General features: G+C 32.0%; 1 protein-coding gene across 2 annotated transcripts in view; it reads left to right on the forward strand.

Annotated features, from left to right (window-relative positions):
- The window catches only part of LOC139515903 (reticulon-4 receptor-like 1), a 29465-nt gene that overhangs the window by 1898 nt on the left and 14059 nt on the right, over positions 1-13508 (forward strand). The window contains exon 1 of one of the 2 annotated variants that reach the window (XM_071305658.1): positions 12971-13082. The exons of the other annotated variant lie outside the window; for it this stretch is intronic. The gene's annotated coding sequence lies outside the window, so the exon portion shown is untranslated. Of the gene's footprint in view, positions 1-12970; positions 13083-13508 lie in introns of those variants that run through there. 2 annotated transcript variants of the gene reach the window in all.

The following is a 13508-nucleotide window of genomic DNA, read 5'->3' on the forward strand; positions in this document are numbered from 1 at the left end:
GAAATAATTACTTTTTCAAATGTTTTTCAACTTTCTTTATTTTGAATGCCTCAAAAATCAAGCAAACATATAACTGTTATATTTACAAATATGTAAATAGATTACTCCTCTGATCCAGTCAAGTACTGATTGAACGTCATAGCATTATTAGAGTTCACTTTGTTCTCAGTCAAAATTGTCAATCCATCCATATTGAATAGTACATGTTGCTCCCAGTCAGATATATCATATTACTATTAGTGGCATTACGGAAAGAAAATACCAGTTATTTTACTTGCTTTATTTAAAATGTCACAACTTTACGTATTACATCCGTGGAATAGGTTTGATCCACTGACAGCTGCTACCTGAGTGATATTACAAAATTTTGAAGGACGTCTTGTTTGAAAATCAAAATCTTAAACATTGATCTATTTATATATGTATAAAGAATATATAAAGAATATGAGAAGGAATTGCTAAATGTCACAAACACTAAAGCATTGTCATTTACTTTAATTTCTATTTCATATGTTGCTCCTTCTTTAACATTTGAACTACGTGGGCCTCTTTCTATTCTTTTTATTTCAATTCTTTTCTTTTGAAATCTTTGTTTTCTGGTTATCTGTTTGCCTCTCCAATTTCTTATTCATATTTTCCCAAACTTTCGGCGTAAATTTTCCTGGGGAACGTTCTGATGCTGCATTTACCTGAAAGTTTAATTTATTTATTTGTAATGAAAAGGTTTAATATACTAATAAACTACTAAATCTATATATTATTTCAGTGAGTGCAAAATTAATCCAATCATGCATTAAAACATCAATTTAAAAAGATTATATTATACCTGACTAACAAAGGCACTCATTAAGCGTTTTATAATATGATATATGGCCAGGTTTTTGAAGTGATTGCAATAATTAGGTCATGTGATGGGTATGCTTTTTATATTGCTTCTGCCTATGATGGACATCCTTTTTAGTGGTTTTTGTTTTGTGTACAATGGCAATTTGTAATGCAATAATTGACAATATATATGATATAGGGAGCATTATAGTGTCCAATGCAAAATCAAGGTATAAAATTGAGAATGGAAATGGGGAATGTGCCAAAGAGACAACAACCCGACCACAGTAAAAAACATCAGCAAAAGGTCACCAACAGGTCTTCAATGTAGCGAGAAATTCCCGCACCCGGAGGCGTCCTTCATCTGGACCCTAAATAAATATATACTAGTTCAGTGATAATGAACGCCATACTAATTTCCAAATTGTACACAAGAAACTAAAATTAAAATAATACAAGACTAACAAAGGCCAGAGGCTCCTGACTTGGGACAGGCGCAAAAATGCGGCGGGGTTAAACATGTTTGTGAGATCTACATGTATATTTAATAGGTGTGACCTTTACCGTTTACCTTAAATCAAAACAGTTGAACTGTTCTTTTTGGTATAAATTTACATATACAGCATGTGACCAAGTTTGTGATAAACATAAGTAATCTACATCACATAGTTAGCTTCATTGTCATAATTGTGGCACATAAGAACCAGTGGCAGTCTTGATAATATACTTTATATTTAAATTATAAAATAAAGCACAAATCAATAGTGTAAAATGTGGATTACTGTGACCTTCGTTTTCCTGGAAGCTGAGTTACTAACTGAGACTCTGAGAGTGTATATATAAGTTTGTATGATCTGACATCTTATAGTTGCTGCGATATACATGTGTTGTATGTGCAATTAGATGTTTAACGTAACCAAAGTTAGTGAAGTGGAAAATGTAGGTCAGTGACATCTGTGTACAAGTTTACATGATCCTACATTTTATAGTTGAATCTACTAAATATAGTGTCCAAAAAGAAATGTTTATGCCTGCAACACACCATTATTAGATTAAAAAGTCTCAAATAAAACCTCAAGTTTTTTTCTCAAAGGTAACTACATGTAATTATCCTAAAATGTATGTATTTACCATTGACAGCCATCCTTTATTTTTCTGTAAAACTGCTGCTAGTAACCTGCTAGTAAAGGATAACCATGAGACCTACAATTGATGAAAAATATAACAAAAATTAAATAAGAAAATTTATATAATATAGGATTTAATAAGTGAGACTTTTATATTACTTGTTATCAATTTTGGTTGTTCAATATCAAAATAATGAATATAATGATAAACAAATCCATTTCTTTTAATAAAATAACTATAAATCCACTCACATTGAAACTGAAAAAAAATCATATTCCATATAATAACAAGAGCATTGCTAAGTATGGCATCCTCTCACCATAGAAGACTGTTGCTTTCACGTGGGTGTTTAGAATCTACAATGTCCACTTTCACCTTGACATTTGGGAATATCTTTTATATTAATAAAGCTAATGCCTAAATTCTTTAAATTTACCTGTATTATTTTCAAATTTTCAACCAATACCAAACATTTGCCATTCTGCGACAAAACTAGCTTCAACCTAATGAAAAAAAAGAGTAACAAATATATATAAATGAAAGTGCATGCAGTGTTCAAATATAATAGCTAAAACATATTACATTTGAAATTAACTGGAAACTCAGGCTGTTAACTATGAAATTTGTAATAATAATGTATAAAGGCTTTCAAAACCAAATAAGTTTCATTAAATTTGTTGAAATAATCCATTAATATAGATTTCATTTAATAAATACAAATGTAACTAATTCTAGTTCAATATTTTTGTCATGTTCTATACATGAAAGTCTTCAAGTATATATAACAATGCTTTACCACAAAATTGATTTGAAATATTGACCCTAAACTTGAAATTATTACCAAGATCTGTTAATTCTTTTTATGACTGCTTAAGAGCAAATATGAATATAACTATGGTCCTCATTATACTTTATATCTACTTTGGAAAATTATCAAAAAAGTACTTTGAAAATTATATAACTACAGGTTTAATTACCTTCCAATTACTCATTAAATTAACCATGTTTCAAACTGTGTCTTCTTTTAAATTTTACTTACAGGATTCTTTTGCAACTGCAAATATTTTCTTTCCAGGTTCATTCTCCTTTTACTTTAAGTATGGTTGATGAATTCACAGAAAGAACATTCAATCCATTAAGAAAATTGTTGAAATGTGTGGCACAAATTCCTGCATGTATCATTGGCACATGTATTGGTTAATTAGATAAACTATAAACTATTTAGACTTGAGTTCATAATTTTATTTGGAATATACAATTGATTTTTTCAATTTATATTTTTTTTTTACATAATATGATTGTGAATTCATGTTTACCTTTATTCTTATAGATCACAGACTCATATTAATTTCTAATAATGTGGAATGAGGGTGGGTGCCCCTTCTTAATTTTCTTTTTTGCCTTCATGCATTATCCTGCATTCTACACATCATTCTAGGTGTTTTTAAATGACTAAATATGTAAGGTATCAGACCGCTTGGTCTCTGATCCCATGCAAAAGATGACATAAGGTAGATCACAAGTATATATTTTTTTGAGACAGAATTGTTTTTTAATTTGTCAAAATGAAGATTTTACTATGCTCTTTTCAAATATTTAATAAAAAGTATAGGTAACCGTGCTATTTTTTTGAAAGAAATTGTGAGAAGAAAGGTTTCATAATATGTTTTAAGAAAATAAAAAGAAAACAAGGTGTCACCGTACTTGTTTTCTTGCTACAAGTAAAAATAAAAAATTTCCCTATTAGCCCAGTATAAATTTTGTACTAAAAGAGTTATCTCCCCTTAAATGGCTCATTTGAAAATAATGATTTTAAAACCAAAAAAAAATATATTTGTTAAAATATTTTGGATAATACGATTAATTAACCAGTTTTCTCTAAATAGAGAAAACAGTCTTACCATTGAATTGCAAATCTGTCTCCAAATTTGCAGATTTAGGTAAATAACTAGACCGATTGTGTACTGTGATTGTACAATCCAAGATGGCGGTATACCATGAATCTACCTTAATATGAAAATTCTGATTATAAAATAAAGAAAATTTGTAAAACATTATTTTTGTAAATGAATCATTGTGACTGTATTTGTCTACTTTTTCAATTCTAATTTCATTTATGGTTAATTGCTACCAAATAAGTATTTACAAAATAATCCTCCCTTTTTGGATGCAAAACTAAAAAGCCCCTTATGTATAGATGTCTTTGTGTTCATTGCAAAAATGATAAATAACTTCCAGGGGCAAAATTCAGGAAAAATTACTTAGTCCAGCTTCATAAAAAATTTGGGCAGCACTTCCCCTCAAAATAAAGCTTTTTACCCTCAAACCACATAAACCCCAGACCATATTATAGAGAGAAATTGAAGAAAGAAAAAGAGAGGTGTGGGGCAGGTTCATTTATACAAGACATGAAACCATACACCTTCTCCACCCTGTAAAATGTGTAAAAAGAATATATAACAAGAAGTAATTGTAACAGGATGCTGCTACGAAGTCTCCCAAACAAAGCTCCCATAACTCGCAATTCATATGGTCCCATGTTCATTTGATTTGATTTTTTGTCCCATACAAGAATATATATGGCTTACTGGTGGGGGTCTCCACCATTTACAAGTATTCAAACAGGAGGGGTGGTGATGACCCCCAGGGACTTTACCTACATTTCATTTGATTTGTTTTATTGTCCCATACAAGAATATATATGGTTTAGGGGTGGGGATGTTGACCATTAACAAGTTTTCAAACAAGAGTGGGGTGGGGTGACCCCCTAGGGACTTCCCTTTTATTTCATTTTATTTGTTTTATTGTCCCCTAGAAGAATATATATGGTTTAGGGGTGGGGATCTGGACCATTTACAAGATAATAGTACATTCTTAAATTGAACGGGGTGGGGGTGACCCCAGGAACTTCCATTTAATTTCATTTGATTAGTTTTATTGTCCCTTACAAGAATATATATAGTTTAGGGGTGGGGATGTTGACCGTTTACAAGTTTTCAAACAAGAGGGGGTGGGATGACCCCCTAGGGACTTTCCTCTTATTTCATTTCATTTGTTTTATTGTCCCTTACAAGAATATATATGGTTTAGAGGTGAGGATCTGGACCATTTACAAGATAATAGTACATTCTCAAATTGAACGGGATGGGGGTGACCCCCCAGGAACTTCCATTTAATTTCATTTGATTAGTTTTATTGTCCCTTACAAGAATATATATAGTTTAGGGGTGGGGATGTTGACCGTTTACAAGTTTTCAAACAACAGGAGGTGGGGTGACCCCCTAGGGACTTTCCTTTTATTTCATTTCATTTGTTTTATTGTCCCCTACAAGAATATATATGGTTTAGGGGTGGGGATGTTGACCATTAACAAGTTTCAAACAAGAGTGGGGTGTGGTGACCCCTAGTGACTTCCCTTTTATTTCTTTTTATTTGTTTTATTGTCCCCTACAAGAATATATATGGTTTAGGGGTGGGAATGTTGACCGTTTACAAGTTTTCAAACAAGAGGGGGTTGGATGATCCCCTCAGGACTTCCCTTTTATCTCATTTTATTTGTTTTATTGTCCCCTACAAGAATATATATATGGTTTAGGGGTGGGAATCTGGACCATTTACAAGATAATAGTAAATTCTCCAATTGAACGGGATGGGGTGACCCCCAGGAACTTCCATTTAATTTCATTTGATTAGTTTTATTGTCCCTTACAAGAATATATATAGTTTAGGGGTGGGGATGTTGACCGTCTACAAGTTTTCAAACAAGAGGGGTTGGGCTGACCTCCTAGGGACTTTCCTCTTATTTCATTTCGTTTGTTTTATTGTCTCCTACAAGAATATATATGGTTTAGGGGTGAGGATCTGGACCATTTACAAGATAATAGTACATTCTTAAATTGAACGGGGTGAGGGTGACCCCAAGGAACTTCCATTTAATTTCATTTGATTAGTTTTATTGTCCCTTACAAGAATATATATAGTTTAGGGGTGGGGATGTTGACCGTTTACAAGTTTTCAAACAAGAGGGGGTGGGATGACCCCCTAGGGACTTTCCTCTTATTTCATTTCATTTGTTTTATTGTCCCTTACAAGAATATATATGGTTTAGAGGTGAGGATCTGGACCATTTACAAGATAATAGTACATTCTCAAATTGAACGGGATGGGGGTGACCCCCCAGGAACTTCCATTTAATTTCATTTGATTAGTTTTATTGTCCCTTACAAGAATATATATAGTTTAGGGGTGGGGATGTTGACCGTTTACAAGTTTTCAAACAAGAGGAGGTGGGGTGACCCCCTAGGGACTTTCCTTTTATTTCATTTCATTTGTTTTATTGTCCCCTACAAGAATATATATGGTTTAGGGGTGGGGATGTTGACCATTAACAAGTTTCAAACAAGAGTGGGGTGTGGTGACCCCTAGTGACTTCCCTTTTATTTCTTTTTATTTGTTTTATTGTCCCCTACAAGAATATATATGGTTTAGGGGTGGGAATGTTGACCGTTTACAAGTTTTCAAACAAGAGGGGGTTGGATGACCCCCTCAGGACTTCCCTTTTATCTCATTTTATTTGTTTTATTGTCCCCTACAAGAATATATATATGGTTTAGGGGTGGGAATCTGGACCATTTACAAGATAATAGTAAATTCTCCAATTGAACGGGATGGGGTGACCCCCAGGAACTTCCATTTAATTTCATTTGATTAGTTTTATTGTCCCTTACAAGAATATATATAGTTTAGGGGTGGGGATGTTGACCGTCTACAAGTTTTCAAACAAGAGGGGTTGGGCTGACCTCCTAGGGACTTTCCTCTTATTTCATTTCGTTTGTTTTATTGTCTCCTACAAGAATATATATGGTTTAGGGGTGAGGATCTGGACCATTTACAAGATAATAGTACATTCTTAAATTGAACGGGGTGAGGGTGACCCCAAGGAACTTCCATTTAATTTCATTTGATTAGTTTTATTGTCCCTTACAAGAATATATATAGTTTAGGGGTGGGGATGTTGACCGTTTACAAGTTTTAAAACAAGAGGGGTGGGGTGACCCCCTAGAGACTTTCCTTTTATATCATTTCATTTGTTTTATTGTCCCCTACAAGAATATATATGGTTTAGGGGTGGGGATCTGGACCGTTTACAAGATAATAGCAAATTCTAAAATTGAACCAGGTAGGGATGACCCCCGGGGACTTCCATTTAATTTCATTTGATTTGTTTTATCGTCCCATTCAAGAATATATATGGTTTAGGGGTGGGGATCTGGACCGTTTACAAGATAATAGTACATTTTCAAATTGAACGGGGTTGGGGTGACCCCCAAGAACTTTTATTTTATTTAATTTCATTTGATTAGTTTAATTGTCCCATACAAGAAAATATATGGTTTAGGGGTGGGGATCTGGACCGTTTACAAGTTAAAAGCTTATTCTCGAATTGAAGGGGGTAGGGATGACCCCCCACGGACTCCCCCTATATTTCGTGTGATTTGTTTTATTGTCCTTTAATCATTTCTGAAGACTGCATGTATCTATCACTTTTTAGAAAATAAAATCCCCTCGGGGATTAATAGTCCACCAGCAGAGGCATCGACCCAGTGGTAGTAATAAAATTAACGGTACCAATTTTCTTGCACCAGATGCGCATTTCGACAATACATGTCTCTTCAGTTATGCTCGTGGCCAAAATATTTGAAATCCAAAGCTAATATAAAAGATGAAGAGCTATAATCCAAAAGGTCCAAAAAGTATAGCCAAATCCGTGAAAGGAATCAGAGCTTTGCATGAGGGAGATACATTCCTTAATTTAAAATAATTTCTAATATTTTGTAACAGCAAATTTTAATAACACAAAAAATCCATATTTTCATGCCAGTACCGAAGTACTGGCTACTGGGCTGGTGATACCCTCAGGGACTAATAGTCCACCAGCAGAGGCATCGACCCAGTGGTAGTAATAAAATTAACGGAACCAATTTTCTTGCACCAGATGCGCATTTCGACAATACATGTCTCTTCAGTGATGCTCGTGGCCAAAATATTTGAAATCAAGAGCTAATATAAAAGATGAAGAACTATAATCCAAAAGGTCCAAAAAGTATAGCCAAATCCGTGAAAGGAATCAGAGCTTTGCATGAGGGAGGTACATTACTTAATTTAAAATAATTTCTAATATTTTGTAACAGCAAACTTTAATAACACAAAAAATCCGTATTTTCATGCCAGTACCGAAGTACTGGCTACTGGGCTGGCTACTTGTTAAAGTGTGTTAAATAAAATTTCCTAACCTGTAAAATGAATGCTTCATGGTAATCAAAAAAGCTTTCGTCACTTTCTTTTTCTTTTTTATATATAGTTGTCTCTCGGATAACTAAATCAATTCTCCGTGTTCCTATAATGTTCGTTTACTTATTAAATATTATAATAAATACGTTTCGTGATTTTGAAACTGACTTAAAGACCCAATGGGTCAAATGTATTTTCTTGTTTATGTAATATATTTGTATTTTATAAAACTGTTATTACACATGTCACTATAATAAAATTTACTTACTTACTATTAATAGCTGTACATGTCTGTGATGAATTCATGTTCCCTCATTTTAAGAATCCTCTGTAAAAAATGTCGAATATGTCGATAATAGAACATATATTTATGTTTTAGTACCGATAAACAGACAAACTTATGTGCATGTCAAAAGCCAAAGCCTGTAATTCAGTCGATATCTTTGGTTCATGACTATCATATTGGGTTTTCGTAAATTGTCCTGTTATAAATTATGCCGTTTTTTCGATGAATTCAGTTATATTAATCATGTTGGGGGCTTTTTAAGTTGATCATACGGTATTCGGGTTTCTAATTGTTGATAGCTACTTGCCTACTTCAGCTTCAATTGAACTTTGGTGGATATTTGTCTTGTTTGCAATCATACCACATCTTCTTATTCAAATTTTTTAAGTCGGTTTTACGTGATTCTGTACTGGATTAAGAACGGGGACATTGAAGGTCTAGCCCATTCAGCTATGAATCTTGAATGCGTGCAGATATTCGATAGCAATTTATAACATAAGTTATAAATGTGCAGAAAATACCTAGATTATTTTAGATCTACTTCAATGGCCATCCAAATATTTGTTTTGTAAATATAATTAATAAATTGACTACATTAACATACAGTTCAGAAAGGAGATATAAGATGCATTGCATCATACTGCTATTAAATAAGTTATCACAAGATAACTTGCAGGGGTTACACAACATTTTGGATTGTTAAGATTGTCATACAAAGAATTGACTAGATGACGTTGAATTAAGTACTAGTATTCATAAAAATCATTTAGTAGTTTGTGGTATTTATGAAATAAGTATTGATCAGAAAAAAATCTTTCACATTTGAAATCAGTGCTCGTTGATCGTCACTAATTCGGACGTAATGTCTTTTAAATGACATGTCCCTAATTCTTCTTATAATATAATGTTCAACTACGGATTTTTTCTAATCTTTTCATGGCTAAGATACTTATCTTTTGTCAACACTCTCATTCAAAAGATTATTTTTTTCATTTTGTTTTTATGAAAAAACAATAATCACAAAGAACGAGGGTTATTGATAACTATACTAAATTTTTTGTGAACAGTGCATAAAGTAAAAACCTCAGTAGTCCTATCTGAGTTTGTTTAAGAACGCATGAAAAAAAATTTGATTATAATTACATCTGCACATTATACATTTTGCATAATTCCAACCCATGTTTTACCACATATTCTTCCCAATTATGACAATGTTTGCATCATACTTTCATACATCGAGCGTTTTTAGTAGATTTTTTTACACATAAGTTTTTATGTTTGAGCTACGTCATAAATTAGTACGTATAATATATAGTCCATTAATCATTCTTAAATTCCAAACTACCATTCATTTTCTGTAGAGCAAGGTCACATATATCTTAACATGATGAATTTTACTGCGCAATACGGGTGAATTTAGTCATAGATAGTATGTCATTTAAGGTAGATAGGGTGTCTTCCTCCATTTTGGATTTTGAAATACTAGAAAACAAGGTCTAGATCTTTGATGAAATGTGCAAATTTTTATAGTAGTAGGTAATTCATGTGTAAGAATTTTCATAATAATATAGAAAATGCCATGTTTGATCATATTTATGATTGTATTTTACAAAAAAAAGAATTCTTCTGTTTGATTAATTGTTTCCCAACTTTGTCAAATAAGGGGAGGCAACTCAAATGCAAGGACAGATAATTCAGATAGTGTTACTTTTACAATAAAATGTGTTAGGAATTTACCCATTTTTACACGTAGCAAGAAACCGAGTCCGGTGACCTCATTTTTTCTTTTTCTTATCTGAAAGCATAATATTGGAGCTATCTTCTCATATTTTATCTCAAAATTCTATGATGGGGTTTGCGTTTTATGGCAGAAAAATGGATTTTCCATGCATAATCTATACAAAATCTTGACAATTTTGCACAACCTGTAGTGTGAAAATAAGTCCGGTGACCCATTCTTTTTATTAATGTTTTTAAACAAGCAGGATATGAACTACATTTTGGCAAATTATTAAAAGATTCTATGGCTTATAATTTAGACACCCCATCTACCTTAAAGAACATTAATTTATGTCTGGTTAAGCAACGAAACGTCCCACCGATCTTTGATTATCATGATCACAATGTGAAGAGAAAACGTGAGACAGTAAGGAAGTTTTATATTTTTGCTTGAAAGTCACCTCCTTATATTTGTTTATTTCATATTGAGAGATGAAGTTACTGATAAAAATATAAAACATTTTCCAAATAATAGAAAAAAACATCCCGATAAAGAGAAGGTTAAACTATTGTTCATATACACTGTGTAACTTATGTCATTTAGGTTTGTGAAAAAAGTACAAAAAATATTCACTCCATTTTCTAACAAATTAAGCGTGATTATAATTATAATTTCAATTTATATCTTATACTTATTGCAACTATAGACGAATGTATACAAATGTATGTTTAATTATGATCATGCAGAGATTAATATATGACACTCATAATACCCTCGTCTTCTACTTGTCGTCGTTGATTGGAACCTATGATTAATAATATATTCCGAAATGAATGATTTTAATCAGGTAAAGTTATGTAAGATGAAAAAGGCGGTATGTGAAATGCCGGACGTTGTTGCTGTAGAAGTGACAAGAAAAATAAGGTTTAAGGTACGGATTCACAAGGACAACTTGTATCTGTCATTCCACACAGGCATATGCATGTATATTTCTCTCAGTTTATCTATCAGTTTTCTTTCAACTCATCCTTCCATATCAATGATAATTCTTATTAGCACAACTCTTTATGTAAAGCTATAGAAATTTTAAGGCGACATAAATAAAGGGAAGTTTATACAAACAAATACACTACGAAATAATGACCAACTAACTATTCGATGTTTTGTGTATTATGTTACTTATTTCACTAAGCACGACAGGATGTTTGATCAGCGGATAATGTTAATCTGATAAGTTGATGCATTTTAGTGACATATAGCATGTCTATTGTTAAATCAAATGTTCATTTACATTGTCTTCTTGTCGTTCATATAAAACCACCAAGATACAGATAAACGCATACTATTCCAAATATAATTCATATATATATGTATCGGGAAAAACATCCTGTTCAACGAAAGATAAAGTCTCTTTATATTTATATAAAAACATAAATTGTACAACCATTTTTTGTTTAAGTTGTATGCAAATGAATACCCAACAATAGCCTTTAGATTGAAGCTAAATATGTTGTTTCAGTATTTCAGTGTGATAACATCGTCGCGTCTCAATATTTGTACGTATCAAATTTCTTAAGTTTAAGAGTTCTGTTTCGTGGAAAAATATGATCAAGCTATATTTGGCATTCTGTATAATACAAAACAATCTGTTTTTCTACGCGTTGAAATGTTACCTATGACTGCATTTTAGTGTGAAAACAATTCACTGGTGTAAACCGTAGTTTTAATTTTACAAATAGAGGAATTAACAAAGTTTTAAGCAAAAATAAAAACATGTTTGGTTTTTGTGTTCACATCCTGTGACTTTTTATTCAGTTTTAAGATACTAGTATAGCAATGGCCAGCAATAATGATAATATGTATCACGAATAAAATCATAAACTTACCAAACATTGTATTAAACAACCCTGACTGCTCAAAGAATTATCTTTGTCGAATTTCAAAAATGAATAGCTCCAACAGATAAACAAATGGAAAACAAATTAAATGTAATATTTCTGACCTGGTTCATACATTTCCTTGCATGCTTAAAATATGTTGGATAAATCCTGGTTTTATAGATAGTCATTTGTGTGATAGTTGCATAACATCACATTATATAGGATACAATGTGTGAACAAAACAAACAGACATAATAGGTAAAATAGTGGTACAGAAGTCAATATTGTGGAATAATCTTAATCAACATGATAATCAAATAGATATGACAAAGATATTTTCCCCTTTCTTGATTTTGACCTATCGATTAATATTAATTACCGGGTGTGTACTAGCATGAGTCCTACCATAGATGCCACATGTGACGCAAGATATGCCTACCCTCCCTGATTACCTGAAAACACTCACAGTGTTTAAGTGGTGTTCGTTTTGCTCAGTCTTTAAGTTCCTATGTGGCGTTATGTGAACTTTTGTTTGTCTGTTGGTCCTTTTCTTCGAAAGTCATCGCGCTGTCAGTTTATTTTCGACTTATAAGTTTTTATGTCACTCTGGTGTCTTTCGACTCTCTTTAAATGCTGCTACTTTACTGTTTAAAATTGACTTTCACTTGCTTTCTATTGTTTTGTGTTCTTCTCTACTGTATGAAACAAACAGTAATGGTATTTCTCATATCATGTCTTGCAGTTTTTTTTTAGTTCTCCGAATTACAAATAGAAAAACTAAAGATGTATAAATGACATATACACAACACCTACCTGACTGAACTAAAAAGACAACACAGTGTTATCGTTCCTTGATCAGATGTAGGGGTCGTTTCATTACTATATATACGAAGCTGTATGAAACTTTTAAATGCATTGCACGAAATAATATTGAGAGATAGAAGTTAGAAAGGTATGTTTGATTTTTTGTCTTTGAAAATAAAAAAAAATCATTAACGAACTTAAATTCTTTAGATTGAATTTTAATGAATTAAATACTTTTTTTTAAACACACAATATTTTATTTTCTATTAAGCTAATACGTATTTACTGTAACTGTGAGATATTTTCAGTGGAAATTTATATTTTTGCGACCATTGCATTAAAACAGTTATCACATATAAAACAAGAAATCTGTCATATAACTGATGATTTGAACACAAAAGACAAGTAAATCTTTATGAAATGCTAAGTAGAAAATACGGGTACACCATTGATTAAAAATAATTTCGAAACTAAAACGTTCGATAATCTAAAAAGTGTATATGTATAAAAATAATGAATAAAACTGATGCCTTTTCTGTACACAAATCTTCACACCTTAGCATTGTGCAATGTA

The sequence above is a fragment of the Mytilus edulis genome, chromosome 3, assembly GCF_963676685.1.
Source record: "Mytilus edulis chromosome 3, xbMytEdul2.2, whole genome shotgun sequence".
Lineage (NCBI taxonomy): Eukaryota > Metazoa > Mollusca > Bivalvia > Mytilida > Mytilidae > Mytilus > Mytilus edulis.